The sequence below is a fragment of the Opisthorchis viverrini genome (assembly GCF_000715545.1).
Source record: "Opisthorchis viverrini unplaced genomic scaffold opera_v5_151, whole genome shotgun sequence".
NCBI lineage: Eukaryota > Metazoa > Platyhelminthes > Trematoda > Opisthorchiida > Opisthorchiidae > Opisthorchis > Opisthorchis viverrini.
Window position 1 is genome coordinate 539,625 of NW_008751807.1, and position 12,635 is coordinate 552,259.

Consider the following 12,635-nt stretch of genomic DNA (forward strand, 5'->3'; position numbering starts at 1 on the left):
ATTGGCGTGACAATCGCTTCCTTCCAAGCAGGGGGAAGGCGGCCTTCGTCAAGCGACTGACGAAACACCAAGTGTAAATGGTTTGCCAGCGTGGAGGACGTTTCTTTCAGGATCCTCGGATGGACCTCGTCGGGTCCCGATGCGCAGAATGGGTTGATCTTGTCCAAGAGTTGACGAATGTCAACTTGGCCATTGCGAAAACTTTTTTGCCGTGGCTGGTGTAGTGTCTGGAAGGATTGATAAAAACTTGGGGGGCGCTGTTGGGAAGGCCAAGGTTCTGAGGTTACCGTGAAATGAGATCAGTTAAATATGGGTTGGTAAAAGAGCAGTTTTGGGCGATACACACCTGAGGCTCGCCTGAGACCGCGATCGTGGGGCCGCTTATCCCCACAGATGGCCACGCTGCGGTAACCGGCTTCATCTGTGGAGACCTCTTCTGAAAACAAATTTCGTTAGCTTGGGTGTTTGGACAGTTACTACAGGTGTACGTATGTCACGTTTCGTTTGTGGAAGTGACCGAGAAACCTCGATTGACTGTGCACCAAAATGAGCTTAAAAATTGCAGATGGATAAACGGTACGTACTTTGTGATAGCGGGTTTTGCTTGCGCGTGCGCTGAAAAGATGAAATCCAGATTGCGGCAAGAGGCAGGCACAGCCAAGAACAGGTTTTGCGTGTGTATGTTGGTGGGAAGAATCGAAGGGTAAGTGAGCGTATGCATGTTTCGGTAGAAAAAAGAATGCGTGACGTACGATCGACTTATCGGATAACCCTGTAGTAAGGAACACAGCGGGAGTGAGCCACTGTGCGTTGTCTGTGCTTGCAACCGATGCTCGTGTGGGGCATACAGAAAAGGTTTGCACAGGATAGCGGAACTAGACATATTTTGGCTTGGGGTCTCGATGATCGCTTCTTGCCCGGTTCCGGCGTGGGAAGTTTGTGGTTGTGGGGTCTCGATGATCGCTTCTTGCCCGGTTTGTGGTTGGAAAACGTCGTCATTTCACTCTTCAGGACACAAGATTTGGAGCCGTAATGCAAGCCGTTAAAATAAGGGGTTACGTTTCATGTTTCGTTTGTTGTTTTTGATGCTCAGAGTGAGCACGGTCTTGCCTCAACTGTGATGGGTTCAGCCAAGTGATAAGCCCAGAAGATGGAAGTAAAGATCTTCAAAAAAGGCGGTTTTGAGAGAATGGTTGGGCGAACATTTGGCTCTGTGAGGGTAGGGCTGGTGGTCATGTCACTGGATAATTTTAATCGATGATAGGCATAGGGATTTGTGTAATCTAGAAAGGCGTAATTCGGTGACTGGTTTAAGATGGGGTCTATGCAGGCCGATCACTGTGCACCTTGGTGATAGCCGCGTTGGAAAAAAGGGTACCTCAAAATTTGCTGCTTTTGAGGGCGAAAAGTTAGGAGAAACATGAAGCCTATTGCCAACAACAAGGATAACGCAGCAGACTAAGGGAGCAAGTTTTTTCCTGTGGTTGAAGAAGGTATGACAAGCAGCCGATGGAAGTGAGTGAGGTTTAAAAAATCGAAGGGCGCTTTTGACCCTTAGATGAAGGCAAGTTGTCAGACTTCCATAGCTTTCTGTTTTTGGGTCTCTGTGGAACACGACGGGCCGTGCATAATCAGGTTTTTGGGCGCGATTGACAAAATAGCTTGGGCCAGCAATGCCGTCTAAACTTGGTGCAATGGGAAATCCTCACCCAAGTTGCGGATTGTGAGGCAGATGGGGCTAACCGAGCACTCACAGGCTCCTTACGTAGCTGAGGGCTGCAGCAAAGCCAAAGAAGTGGGTCGGTCAACCCGGACAGATCACCAGATTGGGGAAAGCAGGGGAGCAGTATCCTGGGACGAAACTGCCCGTTCGGTGGGATGGGAGTCATAATGCACCTACCGAACATTTTTAGTGTGTTTTAGGATTTTGAACGTTTTGTGCCCGGTGTCTACATGCATAACGCTGCTGGTGTAACGGCTGATACTGGATGCAATGTTATGAATACTCCCCTCCAGCCTTTCTAACACAGATATACACCGAGGAACAATGTCTCTGCTAGTATGACCTGTGGGATCAAAGAAGTACACTGCGTCAGATATACAGGGATAGACGGTTTGAGGCTTTTACTAAGGAATACAACTCCATTCGAGTCTGTCCAAAATATTGGGACAATTTTCATCGTCAAAGGCGGGGATTAGCTCATTTGGTTTAGGATTATCCACCAAAATTTTCGCTTACTGTTTTTGAAATACTTATCTCTATGTGTAGATGTTTTCTTGGGTGGGAATATATATATATATATATATATATACGTCAGGAACATTTATCGGTCACCGCAGCATTTGGCAGTAAGCTTTAATCGATTTTGAGGTTTTGCATGTCGTGTTTCTTCATACTGACTTCGGTTTTCCAACTGCTGTAGGGTTGGCAAGAGGAATTTTTACGAGTGATGGTGTCATACAGCTCTTCGGTAGGATACCGAAAGCCACCGTTCATACACTCAAAACTAATTGGCTACTCTATTTAAGTGCTCAAAAAGGCTCGCCGAGTGAAACTTGGTAATCACGCCCTATGAAAACCTGATGCGCACATGACAACCACGTTGAGTGTCACGAAAATCATTTTTAAGAACAACGATTGTGAATACATCACTTATCTGAGAGTGATATAAGGCCAATGAACCGGCTCGTGCGACATATCTGGGGTGCGTGGGTCCCCATACTTGCAGATAGTCAGCCAAAAGTGCTAACCTATGTGAGAAAATACAAATTTTCTCTTTAACCATTGGGATAATTACCGTCTACTACTAATATCTAGGAGAAGAGCGAAAATTTATCCAAACCCCTTTCTGTCCCTTGGTTTCAATAAAGTCATTGTCAATCAACCCAGTCTTTGATTCCTAGGTTGATCACACGATTCATACAGTACACATTCCTGGATTTTCGGTGCTTTTACTCTCTAAGAATCCTAAATGGAGTGATCATTGTGTGAGAAAGCATTTGAGTGTACCGTTCCTTATTATACGGAATATTTTTCTTAGTATGTCAGTTGCCCATGTTGCCACGACAAAATTAATCCAATTAATCCAATCCAAAATTCTCAGATAACCCAAGAACGATCATCCCTTCTTTACGTGATGCATCTCTCTGGAACAATATAGTTAGTAACAAATCACACAGAGCAGCGCATCAGTCGATGGAGAAACTGCACTTTGACTGTTTAATATGACAGCCGCGCATCAGTCGATGGAGAAACTGCACTTTAACTGTTTAATATGACAGCTAAATATGAACCAAAAAGTTAGAAAAACAAAGGATTCATGACTATGAGGATGGAGTTTATCAACATCACTCAGCGCCAACTGGGCTCCGAAGAGGCCACCCAACCTGACAGTTTAAAAACTAGTGCTCTGCTTGTCATCACATTTACTCAAATTTCTGAGAATCAATCTTTCGGTTCGAACATATTTTGCACTGGGATGAAAAGGCCACAGTTTAACGCCGGTCAAATCATCATTGGTTCCATTCTTCCGATCGAAAACTCCGTCAATGGGAACCTTAAAGTATACATGTAGAGCATTTGTACTTGCACATGGCAAATGCGCGCTTTGCTAAATGAATACAATAATTTTTATTTATAAGTGCCCCTGGGAAGAGACCCGTTTCCATATAGGGTCTCGTGCTTTTTTTATAAGGCATAGGTTGTGACAATAAATTTTAGTGCTACAGTTGTCTTCTCTAGAGCCGACGTCAGTGGCCATTTTTGATTCAGGGTTCCGAAAGACAGAGTACCGATAAAGCAGTGAAAACTCAACCTGAGAATGGTCGCAGTTCCGTATGATACAGCTTCCTTTTAGATAACCATACGGTTTTCATGCACTAGGTTTCAAGCACCGATTGGTATTTCAATTTAGATCCAGCCGCCAGTTATATTAGCATCACGATATTTATGCCAGCCGCACTTCAGCCTGGTTGGTAGTACTGGACTCGCATATGTCCCACTTGCGGTAGGGATAAACTCGTGAATAACCTGGTCAAGAAAATTAAATATCCACAGCCACCTACCCGAGAGTGCGAAGCGATGCACGGTCACCTTTGAACAAAATAGCCGAATCAGTTATGGCTAGTCTCCCAGTGCGTTTATCTAACCTAACTAAAATTTTAGAACCCCTGTATCTATTTTGCCAAACCAAACCAGTCAACGAAGATTGCCGGTCATCACTGTCTTGACGTACATAATATTTGAAAGTTAATTACGACGGTATTAGTGTTCCGATGTTTCATTTCATTCGATTGTAAACTTGAACAGATGGATGGTGGCAAAACACGCATTTGTTGAATTGCTGTTCCGTACGCAGCACACCCAGTTTGAAGCGTTGTGAAAATATTTTATCCTCATCTTTGAATAACCCAACCTAAGCATAGCGATCCAATGGGTACCATCCAATGCAACGACACACAAGCAAAAATGCAGAATGATCAGCAGTGCATCCATTTTATTCAGCGTTTCGGTTACTCAGCCGTTATCATGTGTATTAAAAACATAAGAAAACAACAGATAAAGCGGGTTGCAGATGTACACTTGCCTGTTTTGCACAGTGATTGAACCGTCTTTTTTGGGCATTGAAACTTCAGACCTCCCTAAAACATGGATGCTGGGATCCATATGAAAGAACAAGTTTGATTGACTCTTGGTCCCTCTTGAGTTTTCTGCTGAAATATTTATCAAAAACTAGCCGAGGTTCAACTTCTTATTCAAAGGGCTCTGATATCCTAAAAATCCCCAACGAAATAACCTACACTGGCCATCTATGCGGAATATATTCTTTTACGATGTGGGCTCCTCAAATAAGGGTGTATTTATAAAAGAGAAAAAACTGCTTATTCAAGTTTGATCGGGTCACATTTATTTACTCTTTCTTCGCACACAACTCCCCCCCTTTAGATAAAGCGCATTCGCAAGACTTCGTTTTATGAGTCACATACGGGATAGGGCACAGTCTGCGATGGCACTAACCTGGATCGGGATATACCGTCAGCAAGGGTTCGGTTTAGGCGGGCTCTGCCTGGTGATCGGTGAAACAAAAAAATCAAGACCAATTTTGGGCTGTCCGGTAGAGAGTGCAAAATTCTCGGCTTTGATAAGACTTTGATGCAGATTGTAATGACTAGCATAAAGAGTTTAGGCTGGACCAAAGGAAGTAAATGAATGCCTGTACAAATGTGACATAAGTACTATTCCGCGTACCAAATCCGTCGTGATTGAGTAGAGGGGGGCATATTACTAATCGAAAATTTGCTATTGTGGTTTGGGAAATAGTAGCCGAATGCCTCTGGGTTACGCTTAACTTTAAGCTGAACTTATTCCCTAATATTGCCAGGAGTTTTATCTGAAAAACAGCGACAACAAACATTACGAGATGCAAAGCAGCGTACCCCAGGTCTGGATTTAGCCCTTCTGAATTCAACAAAACTTTTGAAAACGATGCGTCATTTGCGGTCGCATAACCGTAAGCTGCCAAAAGGCTGCGTCCTCACTCAACTAATATCACTGAATCTGGACGGATGGAAATAGTGGAATGTATCTTAATTACTTGCATTTTGGCAAGTAGTACAAGCGCAACGAGAAAATCACAATTCGGTTGCTAGCCCCGGCACCCTGTGTTGTATGCGAAGAGTGATTTCCTCCAAAACGTTCCGAGGATTGTGACCAACTAAAGCGAACTACAAGGCGCTGTGACCAATTTGTAAAAGATATACTATACAAACGTCTGCTTCTTTGACCGAAAATGATAAGAAAAGCTTTGTCTCCAAAAAAATTTTGGAAATACTTAAATATGCTGTGTGTACACGTTGACTTTAAACCAAATTCTACATCGATAACACGCCACCCAGACATAGAGGAAGTGTTTCACGGAAAAAGTTTTCTATTCCATAGCCAATTTTACAGCTTGGCCAGCGTGCAATGTAGGTGACATGCCCGGTAGCTGCGACAGGTAGGACAGCAACCTATAAACACTTGGATAATGAAAAAGCCAACTTTGTGGTGTTCGCAGAGTGGAAAATCCCAGTTTGAAAACCTATTCTTAGTATCGTGAATATACTTAATATAACTTAGCTTGTCACTCATGATAAGTTCCATCTTCACTAATTTACAGCTCCCATGTTCCCATTCCAGTGGCGCTACCAGCCACATGACTGTAAAAAGAGTGAAAATAGGACTCACTTGGTGCATTCCACCACATGTAGAAAGACTGGATGATTCAACCTGGAAAGTTCCATTTAAAGATGACTGGATCGCTGGTATGGAATGACAGATGTGCAAATCACTCGCATTAAAGTTATGTCAAATGAGTCACAAATGAATGCCTTAGAAGCATCACTGTATTGCATGTTTGCCTTGAAGGGGCGTGAATGCGACTATGCCAACAATGTAGTTACACGGCAACTAATTATTTCCAAACACATTCAGCATTCAAAATTGTTTGTCCCTTCTTCGGTTGTTGGTCGTTAGACGCGTGTCCCTATATCAAATTTTTTTACATACGTTGGGATTCATCTCATCTGACTGGAACTGTTTGTGGCATGAATTCGAATGAGACGTTTCTCTCTTTTCTCTCATATTCTCCTGTTACCCTTTCGCATTCGTCACTTGCATTCACTTTTTATGTTTGCGACCATGCTTTTTAAAAATAAATGATAAGTAGTCTTCTCATCTTCTACCTTCTCATTTGCGTCCACCGAAAATTTGCTTATTTTTTTGGCATAACCGTTGACCTTCCATAAACAGCTCCAACAGTGGGTCACGAAGACCGAGCGGAACTCGCGCACCAGCTGAGATTGTCAGATGCACACGAAAATTTGTATATGAAGGCAGGTTCAGAAACTAACAGCTCCAGCTGATATGTCAGATGGATGGGGAGTGTGGTGATATAGTGGTATAAGGAGAACTGTATGAGGGCAGATTTAACGGACGATGATGAGTAAATTCTCGTTTGTTTGCCCATGGACAGCTTGCGGTGAGTTGGGACGTCAACCTCAAGCGATCACCAAACTTCTTTGCGGTGACTGTGAAAGTGTTAAAGGAAGACTTTAGTTAACTAGTCCTGCGTGAAGGAAGAAAACTGTCAACCATGAGTGCGTGATGACGATAATTGAGACGCAAATTGACCTGACAGTGATGGTGTGTGGATGCCGGCAGACTACGAACTAGAACTTATTCACATAGTCTAACCATGTTCATGGTACAATACATCGTCCATTCATACAAGGGTCTGAACTAAATTTAGCGAGTTACCACCGACGCTTCCACCTCGCAGGTTAACTAAATCAGACCATGGAAAGCCACTCTTTACTGCCGCAGTACAACCGTTGTAATACCGGTGAGGTGTTTAAACATTGCGGTGGTGTAAATGCAAAGAACTATGTTTACACGACCTATGCTCATCCAGAACTGAGCTACGGAAACAGTTCAACTTTAGTTCAAAAACCTTACTGCATAGCATGGTAAGATAAATTATGAAATGGGCTGCAATATGGTAATCGCCCCTGCGTCTTCAATGGATTACTAAACAATACTACGTATGTTTGCATACTCCATGGTCTGTAGACAGATCAGATGTTTAGTATGCTAGGTCTGCTCTGTTACGCCGGATCGAACTCCCCTTGGCACATGAACTAGAACAGGTGGGCAATCACTCAACCTACGAGATAGCCATACCTTACGCCAATTTAATTATGTTGCTGTCATCCACTACAAACGTACTCAATTTAAAACCTCAAGAAGAAGTATCTAATGTCAGAAAATCATCAACGGACTACATCTGAAGATTTCGGCATAGTGTAGCTGGAGGAGCGGAAAAATATATCCACGTTGTGAAGCAACACTGAATACCACGGCCAATGAAGCCGTGCTTCAATAAAATGTAGGGAAGACTTCAATCGACTGGAAAAAGTTTGGAACCGATTGAGAAGTCATCGTTCCAAAAGAGCTTGGTAAATAGTCGGTAGTTTTTATTTGGGCAACGTTTCGCTTTTGACACAAAAACTTCATCAGGCCAAGTGAACAGGTCACCAAATTGGCCAGGTTGTAAGACGGACGGGGAACCAATCAGTAACTCCTCTTCAGATTATCACACCAGATCAGTGTTTAGTGTCAATTAACAGCTCTTGTCGGCTAGTGCGGTTGCCAAAATCTTGAATCGATGGGCTGGAGGAGTTTCAAATTAGTTCCGATCGCTTTTTGTTCCTTACTTTTCCACTTCAGGGTACTTCACTTGATGATTCACTTCGGGCTACAGAAAGCAAGTTGTAGATAGAGTTGCGATCGAAGGCAGTTTCAATATGCGTATTGTTCATACTGACTGAGCCACCAGCAATTATTGTTGTTAAAACCTCATGTGTCAAACGCTTACAAGATGGAAAAGACTAATACAGCGTGAGACATATGTAATTTGAGAAGATGATCTATATCAACCTAGACGGTTGTCCATTATGCTAATATCTCAAAACCAATCAGCAGGTAGCTTGGCAGATATTGAATTTGTCAGCGACACCGTACTGAATGAGTCTATGTGTACGGTTTCACTGACCTCAGCTGATTCGAAACGGCCTTCCAGAGGTGAAAACAATCAGCGTAATCTAAGATGAATGCGAATTTCCTTGACCAAAGTATAAAGGTATGCAGCCCGTTATAAGCGAGCTAAACCGACCAACTTCACTTGCATAGTGCAGGGTTAGTAGCACGTCCTTCTGAATCAATCTGTAGCCACACTAAAGATAGCAATAAGAACCAGAGCTGCATGTTTGAAGGCGATTTTGAAATTTGACAATCACATGAATATGGTATTGGTGAAAACATGTGAAAGAGTATTGTAACAAGGTGACATGTATCATAATCCATTGTTAGTTCCCCATAATTAACCATAAGCAATCTGTTCAAAAAATTTCTACGAACATAGTCGTATCGTCTCTCAGGTTTCTATCCTTCAAATTCTCAGATGGCAGGTGGCACACACCAGCCCAAGGTCATTTGATTCTTTATGTTTTACAGATTAACGCACAAGTTCCGAAGACCGGAAATTCCAAAAGCTGCAATCAGTGAAATATAGATCAAAGTAAACGCCAGCTTTACTCTTCATATGGATGCGCATCTCAATTTTCATCAAATTTATTGATTATTTTCACTGACATTTATAGTATACACGTCGTTCATTAGACTTCTGGCAGTTTTGCCTGGAACCTGAAACAATCCGGGTAAAGATTTAAAGAAAGCACATAGGCGAGTAGGAGATGTTGGGTATATTTTGCGCTGTCTCTTCGTGTGTATACTGCAGAACATCAGGTAGATGGACAAATCAGAAGATTAGGATGTCTGAAGCAAACCTACCACTATTGGAGTGCGGAGACGTGATAGATTCCTCCTGTGTACGAAGTTCTGTCACAAGATAACAAACGCCAGGATACCAGTGTTTGCTGAAATTACTAACCCCATCTACGGAACCCAGAATCGATTATATCACTGGTGCGCTGTTGATGCTTTTGGTATTCTGATGAGGCAGAATCTGATTCGATTTTATGCGTTCACCTGACATTGATCTACATTTTTGTGCAACAGCCCGTTTCTCGGCCTTTTCTTCAAAATCTTCTTGAAATGGTTTTTATTAACACTCCACTTTAAGATTCACATCAGTATTCGTTGTACCCCCTTACAACATTCAGTTTTATCGAGGCTTCAAATGCAAGGCTACCATAACGTGAGCACCGCAGTCTACATTGGATATTAATTGAATTATGTGTCAGCTTCGTTCACGGACGTATTTCTGTACCAAACTCTGGTTTGTTGTGAACTTTGAATGTTCCTCTTTTTGCTTTAAGACTGTGCAGGCTGCCAGCAATATTGCTTTTTGTAGTAGCACTCATCATTATTCTAACTTATACTTATGCACATCAATCATATCCTTCACCAAACCAAAACAAATTCAGTACTTTGACATCGTGAATAAAGTACTTTATCATGACCTCTGGAGTTTATTTTTATTGGTCAAGCGGTTTGTGCTGTGTTACTCAGCCAGGACGCTATACAATGCAACATTAAAAAGTCACTCCTGGGGACACAATAAGAATGGAAGCGAGAAGGTAGTTTGACCAATCATCCTCGACGATACCGGTTTACCTGTCCGAGGTACCCGAATTATTTGCGTCAACCTGATAGAAATAAAAAGTAATACAGTCGTGTGAACTGTCGATCGTGGTGCATTGGTCTATAAGTGATGCCTATCAAGGTAAGTTATCGAATGAAAGCTCGCCTAGTGACTGGCATTTGACTTTTGCGCAGAGTTTCACCACGGGAGCTCATGCATCGAGTAAAATTACTAGTAGACCAACCTATTGCTTTAGATTATGATCAGTCCTGACCACTTTTCCACATACTAATTAAAATGAAACTCACTAATGTTTATACGGTTGGCTTTTACCCACACGAATTGCATCACTAGATCTCTGCAAACAGTTAGCAAGACCGACGGTTCATATGGGCTCGAAGATACTACGGCTAGTGAGCCGAGGAATTCGAAATACACCAGAATAATGTTGGCGGATCAACTTTTTTCAGTGACACCAGTCTATATCATTATATATATATATAATAGGCACCCACGTATATGCGCACTCAAGTCTCTCAAAATCACCACCATTAGTATGCATCGATCTACCAGTCTTAACGGACGCCAGTCCATCCATCTTATCGGATCGTTTTTGCATGAAGATTTCTGTTCTAAAATTTACCACCGATCTTTTTTACGCCGGTATTCTACTGGCCCATTAATTGCTATTCTAAAAATAACGTATTAATATATGTCGTCTGCAATAGCAAACATGAATTTGTCGCATTACTACAAAACCTCTATGGTCTCAAATTATTCCCCACCATTTTGCGGCTATTTGACAGAATGTATCTTTGGTACTTTGTTCGTCCTACCGTGTTTGTTCTTTTCTCAGCAAAACAAATGTCTTTAAAGACTAGATACTCAACGCTGAACAGAAATTCTTCATAATCTTTTACTAGCGATATTTTAGAACACCTACATAAGACACTAAAAAAACTGAACTGAGGTGGGAAGTACACCTGCTGCCGTAACTACAACTACAGTTAAATTCTTCGCCTCAGTAGGACCAAAGTTTAGCTGAATGGTATTTCTGAAAACCGCGTCGTGCATAACAATCGTAATTCTTGAAGCAATCTAAATCAAGTCAGACTTTGTGATTGATGAGTAGGTCCATCCACTTGATTTCACCACAAAAAGGCACTTTGATCTTGGAGGTCACTCTGTATTATGTGTGTTGCAGTAGTCGTGGTGGGAACCCTGACACTTGAAGCAAGATAAAATTTACCCGTAGGATAGCCATTCATATTTATTCGTTAGTACCCGGCCGCTTGCCTTGAAGTTCGTGTGCCTTGTACCGGGTAGTTCCAACTCGTCCGGTTACCAGCGACCATTAGCTAGTCAGTGTACCTGGATATTTAGGTGTCGTTTCTCCACTTTGCTGACGGTTAGGCTCAAATGCCCGTTACATACTACACTGTTTGTGCACCATGGGATCTGTGAACTTTGTGCTCTTGACCTTTGGTTTCGGTCATTCCTCTAGCAAATGCCCATCTGCTGTTAGCTGCGTCTGCTTAGCTGGTCAACAGGTTGGCACCTGATAACACAGCTATACAGGCAAAAACACTCAGTTCAAAGCTTGCAGGCCTGACGTGGCAGCTTTTGAAACAGAGATCAGGGTTATTCAGGTCCACGAATTCCCAGTGATTTTTTGGCTTTAAACCGAAGGAGGATTGCCACCTGAGACTTGCGTATGCAGTGTATTTGATGATACATTGAAACTATCAGTAATTTGTGCCACCGCTTGCTGGCGTCCCGAAGGTTTACCGCGCTTGTCATTGCGAATTTACTGTCTGATTTGTGTGACCTCCTGGTTGATGTAATGTGCGTCATACAGGTCAGGTATCCAGCTGACTTATGATCGTGACCAGAAGTCAGCTGATCACTTGGGCTCTTTTCAGTCTGCTGGTAGCCGCTGAGTGGGATAAGTTTCCCGTTGTCCTTGCTAGAGACTGTGAATTGCTCCACTTATTAGAATGCCCCTCTAGTAAATGATGTAGATCAATAACCCAATAACTAGGTCTCAACTCCTACGGGCAGTAAGAAAAATTGCTTCAGAAAAGATGTGACGAGAAGCACCTTTGGAATTGCAGTGAGGATCACCGACTTTGTGTAGCGGTCTTCTTCTGGCATGAGAAAAACAATTTCAGTGCTTTTGATGTTATTATGCCCATGAGGACAAAGTATGTGGTTCTTATTTATCATTTTATAATGGCGCACAATATTGGTTCTTTATACATTTTTGTGTAGAAATAGCCAACCTTGTACCCTGATTCGTTGTTCGCGCCTCCTTTAGCTGTTTGATGGGATGTCAGGCATTGTTGATTTTACTGCGTAGATATTGTTTTTCCAATTGCTGAAGAAAAACTGAGTCGGAGAGTTTTCAGAGTAGAACTTGACCGTGAACTTTGCTACCTGGAGAAAGCCCAAATACCTAAATAATCAAGTTCTGATTTGATGCCATTAAATCTA